At 42.2% G+C, this 22,147-nt stretch overlaps 1 protein-coding gene across 1 annotated transcript in view; it reads left to right on the forward strand.

Annotated features, from left to right (window-relative positions):
• Positions 1–3,223: 3,223 nt before the first annotated feature.
• Positions 3,224–22,147, forward strand: part of LOC112226598 (leucine-rich repeat and immunoglobulin-like domain-containing nogo receptor-interacting protein 3) — a 56,845-nt gene continuing 37,921 nt past the window's right edge. The window contains exon 1 of the mRNA XM_024391029.2: positions 3,224–3,811. The gene's annotated coding sequence lies outside the window, so the exon portion shown is untranslated. The remainder of the gene's footprint in view (positions 3,812–22,147) is intronic.

Below are 22,147 nucleotides of genomic sequence, written 5' to 3' on the forward strand. Positions count from 1 at the left end.
TGATGACAGCTTTGCACACTCTTGGCATTCTCTCAATGAGCTTCATGAGGTAGTCACCTGGAATGCATTTCAATTAACCGGTGTGTCTTGTTAAAAGTTCATTTGTGGGATTTTTTTCCTTCTTAATGTGTTTGAGCCAATCAGTTGTGTTGTGACAAGGTATGGGTGGTATTAGAGAAGATTTTTTTATTTGGTAAAAGACCAATTCCATATTATCGCAAGAACAGATCAAATAAGCAAAGAGAAACAACAGTCCATCATTACTTTAAGACATGAAGGTCAGTCAGTCTGGAACATTTCAAGAACTGAAAGTTTCTTCAAGTGCAGACGCAAAAAAATCAAGCGCTATAATGAAACTGGCTCTCAAGAGGACTGCTACAGGTAAGGAAGACCCAGAGTTACCTCTGCTTCAGAGGATCAATTCATTAGAGTTACCAGCCTCAGACATTGTGTCACACCCTGATCTGGTTCACCTGTCCTTGTGATTGTCTCTACCCCCTCCAGGTGTCACTTATTATCCACAGAATTTTTCCCTGTGTTTCCTGTCTCTCTGTGCCAGTTTGTCTTGTTTGCCAAGTCAACCAGCAGTTTGTCAAGCAGTCTCTGTTTTTTTCGTGTCCTCCTGGATTCAACCCTTGCCTGTCCTGACTGCGAACCCGCCTGCCTGCCAATCTGCCTGTTCTGACTACCAGCCTGCCTATCCCCTTGTTTTGTTTTGGACTCTGATCTTTTATCTGACCCCTGCCTGGCCTGACCTCGAGACGGCCTATTGTCTGGTACTGTTTGGACTCTGACCTGGTTGATGAACTCTTGCCTGTCCCCGACCTGCCTTTGCCTTCTCCATTTGTTATAATAAATATCAGCACTCTACCATCTGCCTCCTGTGTCTGCATTTGGGTCTCGCCCTGTGCCCTTATAAATTGCAGCCCAAATAAATACTTCACAGATTTCAAGTAACAGGCACATCTCAACGTCAACTGTTCAGAGGAGACTGCAGGGATCAGAACTTCGCACGCACACACACACACGCAGTCCATCTGAAAATGTCAAGAACTTTAAAGTTGCTTCAAGTGCAGTTGCAAAAACCATCGAGCGCTATGATGAAACTGGCTCTCATGAGGAACTCCACAGGAAAGGAATACCCAGAGTTAGAGGATAAATTCCTTAGAGTTAACTGCACCTCAGATTGGAGCCCAAATAAATGCATCACAGAGTTCAAGTAACAAAAGCATTTCAACATCAACTGTTCAGAGGAGGCTGTGAGAATCAGACCTTCATGGTTAATTTTCTGCAAAGAAACCACTACTAAAGGACACCAATAAGAAGAGACTTGCTTGGACCAAGAAACACGAACAATGGACATTAGACCGTGGAAATCTGTCCTTTGGTCTGATGAGTCCAAATTTGAGATTTTTGGTTCAAACCGCCGTGTCTCTGTGAGACCCAGAGTAGGTGAACAGATGATTTCTGCATGTGTGGTTCCCGGTGTGAAGCATGGATTAGGAGGTGTGGGGGTGCTTTGCTGGTGACACTGTGATTTATTTAGAATTCAAGGCACACTTAACCAGCATGCCTACTACAGCATTCTGCAGCGATACGCCATCCCATCTGGTTTGCACTTAGTGGGACTATAATTTGTTTTTCAACAGGACAATGACAATGACCTAACACACCTCCAGGCTATGTAAGGGCTATTTAACCAAGAAAGAGAGTGATAGTGTGCTGCATCAGATGACCTGGCCTCCACAATTACCCGACCTCAACCCAATTGAGATGGTTTGGGATGAGTTGGACCGCATAGTGAAGGAAAAGCAGTGCTCAGCATATGTGGGAACTCCTTCAAGACTGTTGGAAAAGCATTCCAGGTGAAGCTGGTTGAGAGAATGCCAAGAGTGTGCAAAGCTGTCATCAAGAATCTAAAATATATTTAGATTAGATTTTTTTATTTTATTAGGTCACTACATTATTCCATATGTGTAATTTCATAGTTTCATAGTTCTACAATGTGTGTATATATATATATATATATATATATATATATATATATACATTTAAAGAAGAACCCTTGAATGAGTAGGTGTGTTCAAACTTTTTGCTGGTACTATATATGCGTGAGTGTGCATGTGATGAGAGGGGTGTGTGTGTGTGTGTGTGGTTATGTGTTTGTGAGCATGTATCCGTTTGTGTGTGAGTGTGCATGTACATGCACGTTCATGTGTGTGTTTGTGTGTGTGTGTATTAGCTGGGCAGCAGGTGTTCCTTGGCCTTGGACTCCGGTGAGGTTATTGAGATGCCAGACCCTTGGCCTCTAGATCAAGGGCCACACTTCTCCTTTCCTGTGATGAGCTCTTAACTGACTTTAAGGGCATGCAGGAAGTCTGGGTGTGTGGGTATGTGCCAAAGAGTGTGTGTGTGTGTCTTGGGGATATGTGTGTGTGTGGGGGGGTGTATGTGTGTGTCTTTGCCTGAACCCAGCTGGCTGATGATTTTATCCACTCTGACAGGGCAGAAGGACAGAACAATAAAAATGTCTATTTTCTCTCTCCATCTCTTCCTTCCTCTATCTCTCTCTCTTCTTCTCTCTCTGAGCCATAATCCATCTGATTTAACAAATTGCCACAAAAACATACTCATCCATATTTCACAGGCAGGTCTGTGTGAATCTCATAGAAAGTACACTGGCTCTCTACGGGTGGAACAGTGATATGAAATGATTGTGAGTGTGTGCTAGCTCCGTCCACGCTCCATTGACAATGAGGGGAGTTGTTCATAGTAACAAATAAAAAATCTGTTTCACTGTTCAACGTGTTTGCTCATCATTATTGGACACAATCATTCCCAATAATCCCCAGTCCCTGGCTACACAGTATTCCCAACATAATTTCCAATCGACAAATAACGATATACTGTAAATCCTCCTCTCTCTTTCTGTCTGCCAATTTGCCTTTCTGTTTCCCACTCCATTTTTTCTCTATCTCGCTTCTCTCTCTTTTTTTCCTCTGTCTTTCTGTCTCTCTCTCCCGCTCCCTCTCTCAAACATGTGATTGGTTGACATTTATGACATGTGTGTTTTACAATGTGCCAAATACAGACCAGTTGAATTCCTCTATTCTCTCCCTCTACGTTTTTGTTCAAGTCCAGCTCTTGCTAGAGGATCCCTAAGCCCTGAGCCTGGTGACAGAGCCAATTGTGAATCCAAACAGCCTGAGCAGCAGACAGAGAGGGAGAGAGAGAGTCAGAGAAAGAGAGAGAGACGCTCACACTGATAGAGACACACGCTGTGAAAGAGGCAGAGGCAACAGCTACAGCAACAGAGCCAACATGCTCCCTCTCTCATACACACACAAACACACACATAGAGAACCAGACCCATGCCAGGGGAGACGGTGAGCACACACCCACACTGAGGAGCACCTTCTCTGGGGAGTAGATCTCACAGACCCCCCTCCACCTGGTTCTCTGGGACTTATTTTTGAATAACAAGGAGCTGAGAAAAAGGTGTTTGTCTGTTTGTTTGCAAAATACACAAACCGGGAAGAGAGACAGAAGGAGAGAGCAAAGAAAAGAGGGATGAGTGGCGTGTTTGGCACAGCTGCTGATGCCAGGGGCTGAGGGAGAGAGGGAGGCTGACGAAGAGAGAGAGGAGGGATCTGAAGACCTGAGGATTGGAGGAGAGGAAGACTGGCACATGAAGAGCTGATCAAACTTATGGACAGAGAGGAGATAGGGACACAGTACCGGGAAACACACACACACGGACACACACACACACAACAATGACGAGGGAACAAAGTCTACGCTTCAGTCCTGGGTGAGTTAACATCTACTAAGCCAAACACACACACACACACACTCATAATACACACACACACACACACACAGATGCAATCACATACTTGCACATACGCACTCATACACACAGATGTATACGCACACTGAGAATAAATTCCTGACGGTGTGTCAACTCTTCCAACCCTGACCCTGTCTCCTCACTCACATATCTCCAGGGTTAAGAGAGTGAGATCAGATCAAAGAGGGAGAAAGGAGTGTGCTTGTTTACCTGTGGATGAATGTGAGCGAGTGTTTACCTGGAGCTTACCTTGACAATCATCCAATAATATTGGATGATTGTCTGCAGTGGATTGGTTTGGTAGCTGTATTGTATCCAGGCAGATAAGTGATTGATAGCCGACTGTATATGGAATTAGTATAGTTGGGTTTGTAGCTCAACCCTCTGTCATAAATTCTGTTATTCCAGCAGCAGCATTTCATAACAGATTTCATAAGCTGTCTTGATTATGTAAACACATAAATCCTGTAGCGTAACGCTGTCAAATTTTATGTAGCACTGTTTGAAAATGAAGTATACCCATGGGTACACTATAAAATAGTGTTTGTAGGGTAAACTTTGGGTTGCTATAGCATTGTCTCTGTTTGGCTGTATTTGCATTCTCTGTCTTATTGCACTGTATTAGCCCTTTAATGGAAATGTGGTCAAGCTGTAATGATGTTTGCTCCATTGGGTCAGCACGTTATAATGAATATATAGTAGGCTTTAGTAGTGAGGCTTGAATTGCAAGCATTTTTATATTTATATCATTACAAAGCCACCAGTAATTATATTCCTTTCCTGCAGATTCTGTCCAGCCCTGGTAATAACATGATAATAATCTAGTAATCACCACGGTGATTACATGTATTTTTGTATTTTGTGGTCAAACAACAATATCGGCTTACTGTGTTTTGGGGCAGAGGCAACACTAACTATGGCTGGCTCGGTGGCTGCTAACAACCTCTATACTGACCGTGTTATGTCAGCTGTCGTAACCTGGCATAAGTGATCATGATCATCTTTTGGTACACATTGTGAAGAGCTCTTCTTTGTCTACACCCATTCAGCATCGTTCACACCCTCTTAAGCCTTAGCCCCACCCATCTCTTTAAGGATTCATGTGAGGCCATGTGCTAACAGTGAGTACGGTAGTGTACTAAACAAAGATTTCAAGACTAAAGGCTGGTTTATACTACTTCTATCGACATGTCTGTAGCTATTTATTTTGTATTTATTTAACCTGTATAGGGTAGGCCATCATTGTAAACAAATTCTTATTTACAATGACGGCCTTCCCTATACAGTTGTCGCAGTGATGTCATGAACTTGTTGTTGTCGTAATGAAAAAGTATATACACAAAAACAACAGGCTGCATGACATCAGCAGCCTGGTCATCCCAAAAAGCATAACTGCTGATTTTTTACACCAGTACATTTAGTATATGTCAATCTGGCAAATCAGGCAAGTATAAGCAACTTTCTAAACAATGTTCTGGTTAGTTTCCATCTTGTTAGCTAGCTAGCTTAACGTTAAGCCACATTAAACCAGTTCAAATAACGACCATATCATATAGCTGACAAAGTCTTAACCTTAGATCATTTGTCTTCATTATTACAGGAAAATAAACTCACAACAAGATCATTATTACAAGTTAATGGCGAGCTAATTACAGAAAATAGCTTACGGTTTTGAGTGTGAAAAACTAAAATCAGGGCGTTCTACCGGAGAATTTTAGAATTTGAACTAAAGTTGTATCCTAATTTGACTTTGGTGCAGGTCATGTTGTTTTTCACATTACCGTCTCTGGTAAACACACACTATATCACATTAAATCAAAGATTCTTTGCCACATGCACAGGATACAGACGGTGTAAACGGTACAGTGAAATGGTTACTTGCATAGTGGAGTCTTTTGCTTAGACATCTAGCTAGCTAGCTAGCTAACTAAAAAATTAACCATAATCCCAAATCATAATGTTACTAACCTTCATGAATCTACAGGTAGCTAACCAACTAGGTTCAATGTTAGCTAGCTAGCTAACATTAGGCTATTACCAGAAATGCAAATGGCTCTGAGATACAAATAATATTTCTACACAGATTGTAATATTAGCTAGCGAACCATCCAGCAAATGTTAGCTAGCTAACAGTACACTTTAACCTGCAATGAAAATGACTTTCTGATCAAATTAGAAACTTATAATATCTGAAAATGTAGCTAGCTAGACTATTACCTGTATACATGGATGAACGCTTCTCCCTCTGTCATGGATGTCATAGTTGCCCTTAGTTTGAAGATGCAAACCGGAGACAGGCATTTTATACAATAGCCTTCTGTGCTTTCTTTTCAACTCCCTCCGCATTTGCAATCACACCTGAATTTTCTCCAGCTTCTTAGCTATCATACTCTGGTTCCACCGGGCACTCCACTGATTTCAAAACTCGGTACTCAAGAAAGTGGAGAGCCTTAGCAACACTTTTGCAGTTCTTCTTCAAATGCCTCTCCTGTGAAGGAGTGACAAGTGAAGTATGGCTAGTGTCCTGAAATGAGTCACAATGCATTCGGAAAGTATTCAGACCCCTTGACTTTTTCCACATTTTGTTACGTTACAGCCTTATTGTGTAATTGATTAAATTATTAAATTATTATTTGGTCAGGGAGGTGACCAAGAACCTGATGGTCACTCTGACAGAGCTTCAAAGTTCCTCTATGGAGATGGGAGAATCTTCCAGAAGGACGACCATTTCTGCAGCACTCCACCGATCAGGCCTTTATGGTAGAGTGGCCAGATGGAAGCCACTCCTTAGTAAAAGGCACATGACAGCCTGCTTGGAGTTTGCCAAAAGGCACCTAAAGGACTCTCAGACCATGAGAAATAACATTCTCTGGTCTGATGATACCAAGATTGAACTCTTTGTCCTGAATGCAAAGTGTCAGGTCTGGAGGAAACCTGGCACCATCCCTCGGTGAACCATGGTGGTGGCAGCATCATGCTGTCGGGATGTTTTTTAACGGCAGGGACTAGTCAGGATCAAGGCAAAGATGAATGTAGTAAAGTACAGAGAGATCCTTGATGAAAACCTGCTCCAGAGCGCCCAGGACCTCAGACTGTGGTTAAGGTTCACTTTTCAACAAGACAATGAGCCTAAGCACACAGCCAAGACAACATTGGAGAGGCTTCGGGGCAAGTCTCTGAGTGTCCTTGAGTGGCCCAGCCAGAGCCCGGACTTGAACCCAATCAAACATCTCTGGAGAGACCTAAAAATAGCTGTGAACCTGACAGAGCTCCCCATCGAACCTGACAGAGCTTGAGAGGATCTGCAGAAAAGAATGGGAGAAACTCCCCAAATACAGGTGTGCTGAGCTTGTAGTGTCATATCCAAGAAGACTCGAGGCTGTAATCGCTGCCTAACGTGCTTCAACAAAGTACTGAGTGAAGGGTCTGTATACTTATGTAAGTGTTATATTTCAGCTTTTGCATTTTTTTTTCTTCTAAACACCTGTTTTTAATTTTCATTATGGGGTATTGTGTGTCGTTTGATGAGGATCTTTTTGTAATTAATCAATTTTAGAATAAGGCTTGTTACGTGACAAAATGTAGAAAAAGTCAAGGGGTCTGAATACTTTCTGAATGCACTGTATAGCACACAATTTTTACTCTACAGCTTTCTCCGTCTCCATCTCTATTCCTCCCCCCTCTCTCTCTCTCTCTCTCTCTCTCTCTGATACATGTGCAAAATACACACATAAACACACACACACCCCTATAATCCCTTTAGTGGAGTTAGCATGAAGGCTGCCTGCTGCTGTTGCTAAGCTTCCCACTGCTAGAGGAATGGTTCAGAGAGACAGAGACATAGGGAGGAAGATAGAACATTATGGAGTGAAAAGGTGGAAAGAGAGATATTAGATAACGATGTAGTGAGAATTAGGTGGAAATGGATGTACAGTATATAGGTGATAACATAAAGAGATAAAAGGAATGAGGAAAAGACTAAAAAGGGAGGAGGGAGGAAAATAGAAAATTAACAGAGTAGAAGGTGGGATGAGGAATTTAAATGGGGCAGGGCAACGCAAAAGGATGTGAAATGCTTAGCCTCTTCATTGATGGGCAGGGAATAATGATGTCTCTCTGGTTTCAGGGCACAGCAGGGAGATGACAATTTACCCAAACCTGGGGAGAGAGGGGGATAGTGAAAGAGAGGGGAGAGGAGTGTAGAGAGAAAGGTGTGATGGTTTTTGCTAACCATGGGGAGAGAGGGAGGGAAAAAAGAGAGGGGAGGGGAGGAGAGAGAGGGGTTTTAGCCAACCTGCAGGGACCTCACACATAAACCATCACAGGGAGTTAGGCTTTGGAAGAGGAGAGATGAGAAATAGAGAAGGGGATGCGATAGGAGATAAAGAGAGCGAGAGAAATGAAAAGAAAGAGAGTGTTAGCAGAGTGAAATCCTCTTGTCCATTGTGGTGGTCTCCTCTGTCCCTGGAATCTGTAAAAACCTCATAGAGGAAAATGGTCAGAACCATGAAGGGCTGGGAATTTGAAGGGAGGAGAGTGTCTGAAGGTTGCCTAGATAGGGAGGGATAGAGGGAGTGAAGTAAGAGGGGGAAAGGAGGAAGGGGAGGTGGGGGATGAAAAGAGGAAAGGTTTGGAAGAAAGGGGTGTTGAAAGGGTATGTGTGTGTGTGTGTTGGGGCGGGGGGGCGTTTATGCTTTTGACCTTGAAAAACATTGGTAACCATAGTGAGCATGCTGAGGTTGTCCTCTGCGTTCAGGATTTTACAATTAGCCCACAGAAGGTGACTTCAACACACACACACACACACACACTCACGTACACACAATCACATTCTTAGGGTGTGGAGGATTATATAATTAGCCTGGTTGGCACAAAGATGGGAACTGACAGTCTGTCTGACGTGCTAGGGGAGAAGAAGCTATCAGACCCAGGAAGGTCAATTACACACACACACACACACACACACACACACACACACACACACACACACACACACACACACACACACACACACACACACACACACACACACACACACACACACACACACACACACACAATATGATAATAATATTTTTTACGATCTCCGTTGGGGTCTCAACTTGCTGTTGTAGAGTTGTAGAATAGACTAGGTGCAGTGTTTTCTTCTTATGTCAGTCACTGACTCAATTAGCACATTTCAGCTAAAAAATGTTTACATTGGTAAGTTAGTCTAGCCAGCTATCTAAACTTGTAGTAATCATGGTAGAATTATGGACTGGGGCCCCATTGATTTTGTTAGTCACCCTCACTCAGATATCATATTAACATGGCATTAGTCAGGACAACGTTGCTGGAAATTTGCTTAAAAATGGGCAACATTTTATATTGCACCCTATCACAAAATGTATGGAAATGCAAATTTTCGCATGGACCCTCAGAAGGTTAGGGCCAATTCTGACTGCATGTGTGGGTATATATGTGGGTACGCAGCCCCTGCAGCCACTGCAGCCTCTCTTGATGAGTTCAGTTTTTTTTGTGGCCCCCAACCCCATCAAAGTTGCCCGTCCCTGCTCTATGTGTAACCAGGAGTTAGCCCTCTAGCTATTTTGTTATTGTGTTGGATAACTAGGTCACAATAAAAATAGAGATGGAAGAACAGACTAAACACTCTCTCATCTCCCTGTTATTCCATTCGATATACTTTCATTTACATTCTTGGCTACATTTTCTCAGATGTGACTAGAGAATCGATCACTCCATTTGTCTTTTTTTGTTGTCTTTCTCTTTTTCATTCAGAGGTTTTCTTGGCTGGTTGTTCTAATCATTGGGCATTATAAGATCATTATATATTTATATATTCCATCAGTCTATGGTGGTGGCTGGATAAATTGATGGCTGGATGGCTGACCTGAAACTCTCTATCAGCCTACACTCTTAGAAAAAAAGTTTATTTGGCTGTCCCCATAGGAGAACCCTTTTTGATTCCAGGTAAAATCCCATTTTGGTTCCAGATAGAACCCTTTTGGGTTCCATGTAGAACCCTCTACATGGTCTACTTGGAACCCAAAACAGTTCTACTTGGAACCGAACAAAGGGTTCTTCAAAGGGTTCTCCTATGGCAGGGTTCCCCAACTGGCCAGCCGAATTTGGCCTTGCAGGTGGTTTTATTTGACCCCCCTAAGTTTTCTGAGCAAAATTATTCTTATTTTTTTATTCAAATTTTCATTGTTGTAAAAAGAACTGTAAAAAAATGCCAGGAAATCAGCTTCAAGTGTTTTAAATTTGGGAAATCTGTTCCCAAGTATTTCCACGAATAATATAGAGACTTGATCATAAACAAATGCAAAGCAAGGTTAGCAATTATGTTTTATTCTAATATTATATCTGTTTGTGCTTCTTGCTGTCAATTTCCAATGCACAAATGATTTGTAATTATGTTCCAGCCCCCAAACCATCCACTCAATAAAAAAATAAGCCCGCGTTTGAATCTAGTTGATGATCCCTGTCCTATGGGGACAGTGGAAGAACCCTTTTAGGTTCTAGATAGCACCTTTTTTCCTGAGAGTGTATATTCAGTCTCCAGTAATGTTATCTCACGGCTCATCACCTGTTCACAAAGAGTGAAGGACTCAGCTCACGTCTCTTCGCGTGGTGGTGTTTGGCTGCCTTCCTCTTTCCTCACCACCTGTTCTCTGGAAGTCAGGACTCGTGTTCCTTGTCCTTCATTGAATGCTTAATGTGGGTCAAACTGTTTCACCTGTCTAACTAGGGTGTGTGTGTGCCCAGCTAACAACAAACATTCCCACAACTTTAGAGAACGTTCCCTTAAGAGTCTTATAAGGTCATTACCTAACATTTTCATAGGAGTGTTCCAGTGACGTGCAAGGACTATTTCCATGAGACCATTCCCTTCATGTAAAATAAAACTTACCCAGAACGTGGTAAACATGTTCTCAGAACTTAACATGAATGTTGTAGACATGTTTCATGGGAATGTTGCAAGAAGATTAGTGTGTCCAATTCTCTGTGGGTTAGGAGAATATCAACATCCCACCAAACATACACAGAACATGCTTGCCATGTTCTCAGAATATAAGATATTAATGTTCATGACACATTTCATGGGAACAATCAAGGCCCTGATTGGTCAGCTACTGATCCATTCATAGCTATTTGTCTCTTGGCAAGGTTAGGGATACTCACACAGTGCTTTTAACATACAGTGTTTTCACAACTCACAGTACATATTTGACACACTTTCCTGTAGATGATTACATTGCACATGCTCATTCATACAGTAATTATTATTCAACATGCTGTCGACCTGGGACTTCAACTCACAACCTCTTGGTTCACGGTACTCCGCTATGCCACCATGTCCGTGTCAGCTATTGGTTAATCTGACTAGTCTCATCGTTGATTTGATTGGTTTATTTCAGAAATGTACGTTTTTTTGAGTAGTTGTCTAATGTTGGTGTGGCAAGTTAACCTGTTTAAATCATACTCCTGAATCACTGTGATCAATGAAATAGTTTTTCTTGAGTGTACTTTTAACAGAGCTGAGATTTACTTTAAAGTGCATTCAACTTGTGGCTTACCTTTCAAGTTGTTTCATCTACATAAGTGCCTAGGGAATCACCCTACTCTCACATTCTTTGCACTGAGTGTATAAAACATTAGGTACACCTCCTCTTTCCATGATGTAGACTGACCAGGTGAATCCATTTGAAAGCTATGATCCTTTATTGATGTCACTTAGTGTAGATGAAGGGGAGGAGACAGGTTAAAGAAGGATTTTTTAAAGCCTTGAGACAATTGAGACATAGATTGTGTGTGTGTCATTCAGAGGGTGAATGAGCAAAACAAAATATTTAAGTGCCTTTGAACGGGTTATAGCAGTAGGTGCCAAGCACACCGGTTTGAGTGTGTCAAGAACTGCAACGCTGCTGGGTTTTCCAGCATGAATCAAGAATGGTACACCACCCAATGGACATCAAGCCAACTTGACACAACTGTGGGAAGCATTGGAGCCAACATGGGCCAGCATCCTTGTGGAACACTTTCGACACCTTGTAGAGCATGCCCCTACAAATTCAGTCTGTTCTGAGGGCAAAAGGTTGCGCAGCTCAATATTAGGAAGGTGTTCCTAATGTCTTGTACACTCAGGTGACATTAATAATGACATTAATATACTCTATCTGGTATAATAACATTTGGTTGTTTAGCAACAAAACAGATACATGTGCAACTATGGGGCAAAACAGACAGGGTTGGCTTAGAAACATGAAAACTATATTTTTGTCTCCAATGTTTATTGAAAATAAAAATTAATTAGCACAGTGAGCACTTGTTGACTCTCAAATACATTGTTAAAGTTGTTGGTTAGCTAGCAAATTTTTGCCATAGTTAGCAAATTTTTGCCATATTAGCATACAGTGCATTTGGAAAGGATTCAGACCCCTTGACTTTTTCCACAGTTTGTTACATTACAGCCTTTTTCTAAAACTGATGACATTTTAAACGTTCCTCATAAATCTACACACAATGCCTTATAATGACGAAGTGAAAACAGGTTTTTAGACATTTTTGCAAATGTATATATATAAAAATATATATTATTTACATAAGTATTCAGACCCACTGCTATGAGATTCGAAATTGAGTTCAGGTGCAACCTTATTCCATTGATCATCCTTGAGATGTTTTTACAATTTGATTGGGCATGATTTGGAAAGGCACACACCTGTCTCTATAAGGTCCCACAGTTGACAGTTCATGTCAGAGCAAAAACCAACCCATGAGGTCGAAGGAATTGTCCATAGAGCTCCGAGACAGGATTTTGTCGAGGCGCAGATATGGGGAAGGGTACCAAAACATTTTCGCAGCATTGAAGGTCCCCAAGAACACAGTGACCTTCATCATTCTTAAACGTAAGAAGTTTGGAATCTCCAAACCAAGCAATCAGGGGAGAAGGGCCTTGGTCAGGGAGGTGACCAAGAACCTGATGGTCACTCTGACAGCGCTCCAGAGTTGCTCTGTGGAGATGTAAGAACCGTCCAAGAGGGCAACAATCTCTGCAACAACAATTATCACAGGTGGACTCAAATCAAGTTGTAGAAACACCTCAAGGTTGATCAATGGAAATAGGATGCACCTGAGCTCAATTTCGAGTCTCATAGCAAAGGGTCTGAATACTTATGTAAATAAGGTATTTCTGTTTTTTATTTTAATATATTTGCCAAAAATAAAAAATTATAAAAACTTTTTCACTTTAGCATTATGGGGTATTGTGTGTAGATTGCTGAGGAAAAACATGTATTTAATACATTTTAGAATAAGGCTGTAACGTAACAAAATGTAGAAAAGGTCAACGGGTCTTAATACTTTCCGAAGGCACTTTATCTACCTCAATGTCCTTGTACTCCTCCACATCGACTCGGTACTGGTAGCTTGTGTATATAGGCAAGTTATTGTCACTCATTGTGTATTAAATTCTTCTTGTTAAATATGATTTCTATTATTTCTCTTTTTTTCTCTCTGTACTGTTGGGAAGGGCCCATAAGTAAGCATTTCACTGTTAGTCTATACCTGTTGTTTACGAAGCATCTGACAAATATAACTTGATTTGATTTGAAACATGTGAAGAACATTAATATCTTAAGTTCTGAGAACATGTTAAGCACATTCTATTTCACTTAGAGCCGATTGACACATACATGCGTCAATCGCACAGTGAAGTAATTTTGAATATTAAATAGCTCTCTGTGTGTTTTTTCTAGAGACTTACTGTTTCATGTCGTGGCTGCAGCTCAATCCCCTCTTTCCGCCGATATAAGGTTTGAGCCAATTCCCTAATGTGGGGCTTGTGAAAACAGCTTTTTCTACACATGAGAGGATCCGGACAAGAACGTAGTCACAAAATAGTTGGTAAAACCTAAACCGTGTGAGCTATAAACGAATATGTCACCAATATTGAAAGAGACTCTACAAACAACAATGTCGGTTGTTTGGCTCTTCGACATCCACAAGCTTTTATAGCAGTAGTCTGAGCTAACTGTCGCGGACGTCCTCATTTCGAAGAGGTCTTCTCCACAAAACCGACTGTCCAGACCGAACCGTTGGACAAACAAATACACCACATGGCTCGTCGAACATCTCATGCCAAAATCATGGGCATTAACATGGAGTTGGTTCCCGTTTTGCTGCTATAACAGCCTCCACTCTTCAGGAAAGGCTTTCCACTAGATGTTGGACATTTGCTGAGGGGAATTGCTTCCATTCAGCTACAAGATCATTAGTGAGGTCTGGCACTGATGTTGGGCAATTAGTTGGAATGCAGTCGGTGCAGTCAGTCAAGTTCTTCCACACCGATCTCAACAAACCCTTTCTGTATGGATCTCGCTTGACCTAATGAGATTCTTAAGGGAAAGTTCTCTACATTTGTGGGAACGTTTGTTGTTAAATGGATCCTTTCCTCTCACTATTCTCCGCTTCCTTCCTTTCATCTTTCGCCTGTGTGTCTGCGACCTTGAACATATATGTATCTGTGTGTGTAATGTCCTTTTACTGTGTATCCTTATGTGTGTCTGTGTGTGTGTGTCTGTGTATGTGTGTGTGTGCGTGTATGTGGGGGTGTGTGAAAGTTTGCTTGAACTCTGTCTGTCATTTGTTAAGCCCAGGGTTAGTGATCAGATCAGCAATGCTTTCAGTAAGCTGTGGCAAATTGAAATGTTTTATCAAAATATAGCCTTCGGCCATTTGGATTCATGTTTAAAGAGTCCTGGCTGGCTGACGTGGTTGAGATTGTTGAGGTTTTGTAGGAGGAGAGGGGGAGTAGATTTAATTCAATCTTCTGGATTTTCTTGCCATTTATAAATGCAGTGAGGTTCTAACTTTTGTGGCTGTGTCTCAGTGTGTGTTTGTTTGTTGTTATGCCTTACAGTTAAGACTCTGTCGATGTCACTGTGTGTGTGTGTGTGTGTGGGGGGTGGGGGGCATCCGATGCCATCTGTTGGTCAGGAGAGGAGGGCAGGGCAGAGATGCAACATAATACTAGTGGAAGGCCTCTCATACCAGGGTTTTCTAGTGTATGTGTGTCTAGTTGTATTTCCACACACACACACACACACACACACACTTATGCCTTGTTCCACTCTTTCACACATCCGCCTCACAGTTATCGATGTTTACACACACTGTCTTTGTGTTTTCTCTATCCGCTGTTTGCTTGGTGATTTAGCTGTTGACGTTCAACCTTATCCTCTCACTCTATTTTTTCTTTCTCTCTTTCTCTCTGTCTCTCTCACTCTCTCACTCTCTCTCGCTCTCTCGCTCTCTCCCTCCATTCCCCTTTCTGTCAGTAGATGAATGGCTCTTGGAAGACTAGCAGAGCTTAAAGGGGAGTGTTAATCAGTGTTCAATCTCTATGACCTGTCCGCTCTGATACTCTGTGCTCCTTTGGCTTATTAAGTGCAGTCCTGGTACTGCTATAGACATGTTTCTTTCATTACACTTCAGAGGTTCGTTCAGATACCCTTTATCCTCACAATTAGAAACATGCTGTGAGAAAAATGTGTGTATTGTGCACAAATGTTTCAAGTTTCAAAGTTGTATTGTCACATACACAAGATACCACAGTACAGTGAATGTTTAACTTACAAGCTCTTTCCCAACAATGCAGAATGAAAGGTACTAATATGAGTCTATGGTAACAGAAATACGCTGAGTCTAAAACCAATGATTTAATAAACCATAGAACTCTATGCACAAGGACACCTTTTAACAATTTCACATTTACAGGACGATCTGTGCAGATACAGTGTTTGCGTCTGCACAGTTTCTAAAATAGTTTTTTTTTTACTGTGTAAATTGTTCAAAGTAGTCATTGTGCATAGAGTTGTACAGGATCTTAATTTGAGCGAGTTTGCTACAGCAGGAAAATAATCCTGCAGCAACGGGAAATTTGAATTATTAATGGCCGTTTATTGTTGGTGGTTGATATGTTCGGCATACATTTTAAAGTGAAAAACAGTCTCAGCATAATTGCTTTAACGTGGAATTTCCCTATAGATAAGAAGAAAAACACATAAAATACAAGAGGGGAAAAAAAGAAGAGAAACACAATAATGCAGTTATATACAGGTCAGTGCCAATACCATAAATCCAATGTGCAGGGGTACTGGAATAATTGAGGTAGGTACAATATGTACATGTAGGTATGTAAACAAGGGTAAAGTGACTAGTAGCAGGATAACTACCAACGATAATGATAATCATAATAATCAACGTAGCAGCAGCGAATGGTAATAGTAGTGACTATAATCACTATGGCAGCATGTGTGTGGCCTCAGTAGTGAGTGTTTGAGCAGGGGTGCATGAGAGTGTGTGTATGTGGGTATGTGTGTATGCGTGAATGAGAAGAGTGTCCGTGTAGGAGTGTGTGCCTGAATTGTAGAGAGCTATGGATGAGCATAGAGTCAGTGCATTTAGTCAGTGTGGATAATCTGTGGGAGAAGGGTAGCTAATTCAACAGTCTTATTGCCTGGGGAGAGAAGCTGTCTCTGAGCCTGTTGGTCCGAGACCCAATACTCCGGTACTGCCTACCGAACGGGAGCAGAGAAAACAGTCCATGGCTCAGGTGGCATGAATGTCTTGGATAGCTGGGAGTTCGCACCCAGTGATGCGCTGGGCCCTCCGCAACACTCTCTATAGGGCTTTGTGTTTGTGGGCAGAGATACAAGCAGTGAGGATGCTTTTGATTGTGCACCTGTAAAAGGTCCTGAGGGCCCATACCAAATCTCTTCAGCCTCCTGAGAGGGAAGAGGCATTGTCGTGCCATCTTCACGACTGTGCTGGTGTGAGAGGACCATGTTAGGTCCTCAGTGATGTGGACACAGAGGAATTTGAAGCTCTTGACCTACTCCACTGCTGCCCCACCACACTAAAAGGACTCTGTCCTCCACCTGTGTCATCATTGTCAGTGATCAGGCGTACCACAGTCATGTTGTCAGCAAACTTAATAATGGAGTTGGAGTCATGCGTGGCCACACAGTTGTGGGTAAACAGGGAGTACAGGAGGGGACTAAGCACACACCCCTATGGGCCCCCATGTTGAGGGTCAGTGTGGCGGAGGAGCTTTTTTCCTACCCTCACCAGTTGCAAAGGGGGGTGTTCAGTTCCAGGGTACCAAGCTTGTTGATGAGCTTGGAGGGCACTATGGTGTTGAACACTGAGCTGTAGTCGATGAACAGAATTCTCTCTTGTCTGGGTGGGAGCAGTGTGGAGTGCAATTGAGATTGCGTCATATGCGGATCTGTTGGGGTGGTATGCTAATTGGAGTGGGTCCAGGATGTCTGCGATGATGGAGTTGATGTGTGCCATGATCAGCATTTCAAAGGACTTCATGATGACATGATTACTGATTTGACTGCTACAGAGCAGTAGTCATTGTGGCACATTGCCTTAGAGTTTTTGGGAACAGGAATGATGGTAGTCAGTTTGAAACATGTAGGGATTATAGACTAAGATAAAGTAGAAGTAGAAAATGTCTGTGAAGATGCCATCGAACTGGCCTGCTCATGCCCTGAGGGCGCAATAACGTCTGGCCCGGGGGCCCAATAACGATTGTTGACCCGATTAAAGTCTTACTAATGTCAGACCGAGATCACTCAATCCTCTGGAACAGCGGGGGCCCTCTAGCAAAGCTCTGTGTTGTTTTTGTTGAAGCGTGTATAAAAGCATTACATTCGTCTGATAAGGAGTCACATAAAAGCATTACATTCGTCTGAGTCATCGTTGGGTAGTTTAAAACTGGGTCTTCTTTTATAATCCATAATAGACTGTAGTTCTTGTCACGTGTGTCGGGCGTTGGAGACGGTGTAGTAGGATTCCACTTTATTCCTGTATTGTCTTTTCGCATGTTTGATGGCCTGTGGAGGTAGTGGAACTTCTTCTAAGCGTTCTTATCCTCGACTGTAGCCTCAGGGTTATGCTGGGGATACACTACATGATTTTGCCATTCCAGACACGTTTTCATGATCGGGGTGAAATCCTATGAACTTGGGCTAGGATCAGTACATTGGGACTCGCATAGTTTGAGCAGGTCAAGGACACACCAATGATGGCTTTTCCATTCTCCGGACCCCTGTTGGATGTCCCGATAATGTAGTATGAGCAGTGCTGCGACGTGATTGGGCAAGGACTGCTGCCAATAGCCAATGAGCACTCAGCATGTGAGACCAAAACAACGATGGCGAAGAAAAAAGCAACACGCATCGTGTGGACCGACGTGATGAAAGACAGAGTAGTGGAGCTGTGGAGAGAATGTGGCTGCCTTCTAAATGGGTGAGATTGTTTTACATGGCCCAATGCCCCAGATGAGCAGAGTTTGCTTATTCTAGATCATTCCTTTGGTCCTTAAGTCAAATCTCGTGCAAAACGAACTCCACCAATATTACATCTGTGTGCTACCATGACAGAAACCAAAAAGATAATTTCATATTAAATCCATATTCTGCTCCTTTGTATCTTTTGGGATGTTTCTGCACATAATAATGTGCACACTAATAAAGCAACTCACTGTTTGTGTGTCTGCATTTTTTTCCAACGATAATCGAGAAACTCAGGGCAAGATCAACTACGGAATCAATGTGTAATGTAAGATTTTAGAAGTTTAGTGTATAGTGTAGTGTAGTGTAGTGTATGAAAAGCCTTAGCTGCTATAGCCCTATGTGCGGTGTCTCTGTCCTTTAGCTTGGCGCGTATCTCATTGTTCATCCGGGGCTTTTGGTTGGGAAAGCAGTAAACTTTCATTGAGGGGACAACGTCACCGATGCACTTTCTTATGATGTCAAAAACTCGTCAAAGCCATCACTCGTCACAGTCCCAGAACATATTCCAGTCCGTGCCAACAAAGCAGTCTTGTAGCGTAACCTCCACTTTATCTGACCATTTCTCTATAGAGCGTGTCACAGGCCCTTCCTGCTTGAGCTTTTGCTTGTATACAGGAAGTAGGAGTATAGCGTTACGATCTGATTTGCCGAAGGGGGGTCAGGGGGAGGGCATTGAGGGCCCTTAGTGACGAGTTAAAATCCCTGACTACAATAAGTGCAGCCTCTGGGTGCGCAGTTTCCTGCTTGTTTAGAGCCTCGTACAGATCATTGAGTGCCAGTGAGATGTTGGCTTGAGATGTTATCGTCACGGCTATAGTGAGATAGAAGGGTCAGCATTTGACCATCAGGTATTCCAGGTTGGATGGCACCCAATGACACCCATACCCTATGTAGTGAGCTCTGGTCAAAAGCAGTGCACTTTGTAGGGAATAGGGTGCTTTAAGACTGGGTGGTTTTGTAGATAAGTGCTTCGCAGTATTCTTTGACGCCACAGCTGATATAGCCTCCATTGTAGATGCAAACACAGACGCACATCCATATGCGTGCACGCACACACACACACACACACACACACACACACACACACACACACACACACACACACACACACAATGTTGTGAGGGCGCAGTGCTTCAGCCGTTAGTTCTGCCTCACTGCAACACAAACAGGCCCTGTGAAAGCCCAAAGACAGTTCACCAATGTGAATATACAATACACACACACGCACGCACACAGACATCATACTCCTCAGGGACTGGAGGCACACAGCGGTCACAATGTCCTTTTGCTTTGTCACATACTCTGTGACTATATATGATACTAAAGTGCAAGTTACACACAAACACGCACACACACAAACACACATACACGGACATGCTCACCACAGGAGGTTGGTGGCACCTTAATTGGGGAGGACGGGCACATGGTTATGACTGGAGCGGAATCAGGGGAAAGGTATCAACAACATCAGACACATGGTTTCCATGTGTTTGATGCCATTCCATTCTCTCCGTTCCAGCCATTGTTATGAGCCGTCCTCCCTTCATCAGTCTCCACTGGTGCACACACACACGCATGCTTTTGCTTTGCCTAGCTGCTCCACTTATTATAAAATTGTGTCGAATCATACACTACATTGCACAGTCAACTCAACGTTTTCCTTACGTTTTTCTTGCTGGCCTTTAAGTGAATTGTGGAGTAGAGTGGAGTTGAAAGTGACATTTTCATTTAGGCTATTGCTTGTTCATGTTGCTACAGTAGCTCAGTATTTCTGTCAGAGAGAGAAAGAAAGGAGAGTGTGTGTATGTGTGCATGCATGTGTGTGTTTTTACGTATGTGTACTGTCTGTGTACATGTGTAAGAGAGTTTTAAGAATAGCATGCTATACTGTATTTGGCATTGCGTGACTGTGTGTGTGTGTGTGGCATTGTAAATCCCTTGATTTCCCTCTGTCCTTCTGGCTTGTTTGGGTGACAATGATTAAAATGACCCATGACAAGATGCCTCCTCTCTCTCTGTCTCTATCCTCCTTTGTCTCTGTCCTCCTCTCTCTATCTCTCTCTGTTTCTCCATCCTCTTCTGCCTCTATATCCTCTCTCTCTGTCTTTATCATTTCTCGCTCTCTCCCTTTTTCTCTCTCTATCAGGACCTCACGGGACCCGTTTTACCTCACAGGACCTTGTGCAGTACTGGGGCTCTGAAAAAGCATGAACAAATGCTCAAAAAACAGCCAAATAGGTCATTTTAGAAACAAAAAGCTCTCAGTATAGTAATGCAGGTCTTTAGATATTGTACACATGCAATTATGTCATTCTGAACTTTATCCACAATGTTATATTCCATATTATGCAACTAGAGCTGTTTCCCCGATCCAGTTGTTCTTCTCCCTTCACTCTGTGAAGCCTGCTGCTAGAATGGACGGAGAGGTTAATTTGAGTCACAACAAAATGGAATATAACTTTGCGGATAATGTTCCATTTTGTGTGTACAGCATCGTAAGACCTATATTGAGAGTTTTTCTTTTTCTAAAAGGATGTATTTTGGTGTTTTTGGAGCATTTGTTCATGTTTTTTATTACATGAAAATGCTTCTTCTGTACTGCACAATGAGGATCAGGAAATGACTTGCTGGTTGGGGTAACTGTTTTAAGAATAAGTGAAATCGCGTCTGGACCCTTCTATAACATGAGGGGTTAAATGCAGAAGACACATTCAGTTGTACAATTGACTAGGTATCCCCCTTTCCCTTTCCAGTTACATAAAAATAATGATTTGGATGCAAAAGAAAAAGCTAAATTCTCTTTTAACATTTGATATAGATATAAATATCTGCTTTGTGTCTACATGTTGTGCTTTCAGAAGTCTAAATTGGTTGCTACATCTCTCTTATACAGGTCTCTCTTTTCAGTATTTCACCTTGGATTTTCACCCAAGTATACACTCACAAGCACCTCCCTTAAAACAAAAGAAATTGGTTATTTTTCATTCCTCCTGTACTCACACATCTCATTTAGCTTCTGTACTTTATCTGTGTTTACCAAGATCTACGTTTGTAAACAAGATCAATTCACCCTCTCTCTTTTCATTTGTTTCTACACAGCTCTCTCTTCATCTCAGCCTGTCTGCAGTCTGTCAGTTTCCTGGCTTTTGTGTGGTGTTCTGTTTCTCTGTGCCTCTGTTATTTATTTTTTATTTTTTTAACCTTTATTTCACTAGGCAAGTCAGTTAATAACAAATTCTTAACCTTCTCTCCACTTTCTATTTCCCTTTTCTCTCCCCCTCCAAGGCTCATAAGGCCTCTGAATCCTTGGCTCTCCCGTCACTTCTCTCTCCCTCTCCTTCTCTCCTCCTCCTCCTCCTTTTTTAACATTGATTCATGAATGTATTATGCGAGTCAGAATAGAGCTTTGACTCTTTGTCCCTCTCTCCACGTGTCATTGGTCCAGAATTAATAATTAATGTGTTTCCGGGCAAAATTAGGATCACAATTGTTTTTGGTTTTGGCACGTCGCTATTCAGGATACATACGACTAATAAAACTTGAAACTTGAAACTATTTTAAACACTGGGAGCTATCAGCATCTTTCCTCAAGCTCTTTTCTCTCTTTCTCTCCCTTCTTTTTCTCTGTCCCTCCATCCTCCCACCACCACTTTGTTTGTCCCGCTGTTGGATGAACAGAACAGATTTTTAAAAACTTTTATCCATCCTCGGATAAAGTGCAGCGCATACTAAGCAGATGGGGAGGCACTGGATTGGTTGAGATACTTGGATAAAATCAGCTATTTCTTTATGTGCATATGGTGCATCCTGTGGTGCATCAATATATCTACAGTATGCGTGTACGTGCATGCATCAGCATGTTTTTGTGTGTGACTCCCTCTGTGTGTGCACATGTGGCTTTTGCAGTACTGCATATTTATTTTCC

This window comes from Oncorhynchus tshawytscha, linkage group LG28 (genome assembly GCF_018296145.1).
Source record: "Oncorhynchus tshawytscha isolate Ot180627B linkage group LG28, Otsh_v2.0, whole genome shotgun sequence".
NCBI classification, from domain to species: Eukaryota; Metazoa; Chordata; class Actinopteri; order Salmoniformes; family Salmonidae; genus Oncorhynchus; species Oncorhynchus tshawytscha.